We start from the raw sequence: 2,405 nt of genomic DNA on the forward strand, positions 1-2,405 counted from the left end.
GACAGGTGGGCCCAGGGGTGTTTTTGTCTTTTCACAAACAAATAAAAATGCTGAAACTTTGAATAATCATAGAAAATTATTAATAGCTCTAAAAAAAATAATGAAAAATATGAAAACCACTCAGAATAAAATTCTCTACCATAATAAAATATGAAATGGAATTTTTGGAGATAAACTAGAATAAGTTCAAATTTGATGAATTAATAATCATTTAAATCACACATGTTGTTTTCAATAATGAAAATAAGTCCATAAATTCATTTGGACTTTAAAAACACCTTGACAACATTTCAAGGTTGTATTTTACTCTAAATCAAGTATTCCCAAATCATTCTTAGTACTAACCTCTTACATAAAATAACAACGACATCGGAAGGGGGGAACAAACCCTAAAAATGGAATCATGCATAATTGCTTCTTTAACCATTGCCCTTATCGGACAATGATGCTATTTTTCAGAACAAGAGGACAAGGGTCAGTCCATACCTTCCAACTGCAGAACTTTGCAGTGTTCAGGCAAGTTCATCACTTGCTCATGTCATTTGAGTATTTCTATCAAATTACTTGCAAAGTATTATGGTTATCACTATTGCACAAAAATCAAAACCACTACTTTCATAACTATGAATATGACTATGTGGTGGGCAATGGAACCATGGATTGTGTTGATATGGTGGAGGTTCCATTGCACGGGTTTATATCCATCTAGGATTAAACAACAAATGTCGCCAGTGATTCTTGTGCCGTAATACCCGTGTTAACCATAAGATCCGGAGTGGGACGGAATAGTCAAAAGTGTTTCCACCTCTCGTTCATCAACGGATGCGCTTTACCGTAGTACACTTGTGATCCAAGGGGGCAAGCTGGTGAGGCTGGGGAGTCCTAAGTCCCCACGGCATAGTCCGTAGTACACTTGTCGCCCGAAGGAGCAAGATGGTGAGGCTGGGGAGTCCTAAGTCCCCACGGTATTGCGGTCTATGATGGATTGTAAGATGTCCGGAACGGTCTATCCATGTTTGATAGGGGAAGGCATATAAGTGCCCGGAACGGTCTCATCATGGATATAGGGGAGGACAATCTTACAAAAGGGTGGGTGTTCGAGGTAGCGGAGGAACATGATTGGCTAGACCTTATACCGGGCCTCACACCTAAGGAAGTGTGAACGGGAGAGCTGCCCGGTTGGCACCAAGGTTAAGATCTCTTATGGGTAAAGCAACACACCTCTGCAGAGTGTAACAAACTGTGACCTGTCACTCCCTGTTCCGGGATTGAGGAACTGCGAACGCGGCCGGAAAGGAGCTCCATGAAGTTCTAGTAAACCGGTGAAGGCTGACGGACATAGCTCTTTGAAATAAAAGCAATCTCTTGAAGAAATGATTATCAAAACTTGCATTGGTATTAGACCTTCTGGTCTAATATCGTAGCTAGTGCATTAAACACCTCTTATCTATAATGAACTTGTTGAGTACGCTCGTACTCATACCACTCTTAAATCCCATGCTTAGATTGTCTGAACCGTCTGGAGGAGGACTACGACAACAATGAAGGAGCCGAGGTTATCGGCTATGATGCACCTGACCTCTCAGGAGGAGTTGAAGGCGTAGACTACATCATCGTCTACGGATCCGGGGAGGCTTCCGGAGAAGAACAAGCCTAGAGATATCTGAGGAGTAGTAGTAGCCGAGCAGCACAAACTCTTACCATGTAGCTGCTCGATTAAATAAATGTTTTGTTTAATGAGACAATGGTATTGTAAGTTAAGTTGGGTTCACCTCGAACCCAGGAGATATCCTCTTAGGACCCAAGAGGAGCTCCGAGACGACTTGTGTATGTGTATTGTAATAATATGTGAATGAGTTATGGACCTTGCTATGTTCTGTTGTACTACTCTGAGGGATGTGATATTTGCGGAATGGTACTTCGCGAATGTTATATCAACGACTGGCATACTACAACATGCAGTGGTATGCAGGGTCACCACAGTTGGTATCAGAGCAAAAGCTTTGACCTTAGGTTGGAACCTAGTAAATGGGACCAAACGTTAGGAGTCAAATAGGATTAGTAAAGAATTCTCTAAAAATATGGTATATATTCAATTGAGAATACAACAATCATATCTTTTAGTGCGATAATTCTTTATTATCTCTATTATGATGCATTATTACTAATCTTATAATCTTTCTGTTTCTACAGCCAACATGGCAAGTTCACGACCGGGAAGGAACGTAAAAGTTATGGATTCCACACTGAACGAATACCAAGGAGGACTTGGTGATATCCTACGAGCCATGTTGCTGGAGTTTGGGTGTGATCCCCAGATTCCAGTAAAGAAGTACATGTTCTATGATGGACCGGTGTTGGCCAAGTGCAGAGTAGGACTGCGACTTCCCGAATCTTTGGGAATG

General features: G+C 41.4%; 1 long non-coding RNA gene across 1 annotated transcript; it reads left to right on the forward strand.

The window, feature by feature from the left end:
• Positions 1-447: 447 nt before the first annotated feature.
• LOC139832075 (uncharacterized) lies at positions 448-1,887 on the forward strand. The gene is made up of 2 exons (XR_011746588.1): positions 448-516; positions 1,506-1,887. It is a non-coding gene; the product is annotated as an uncharacterized lncRNA (long non-coding RNA).
• Positions 1,888-2,405: the final 518 nt, after the last annotated feature.

The sequence above is a fragment of the Lolium perenne genome, chromosome 6, assembly GCF_019359855.2.
Source record: "Lolium perenne isolate Kyuss_39 chromosome 6, Kyuss_2.0, whole genome shotgun sequence".
In the NCBI taxonomy this organism is placed as follows: domain Eukaryota; kingdom Viridiplantae; phylum Streptophyta; class Magnoliopsida; order Poales; family Poaceae; genus Lolium; species Lolium perenne.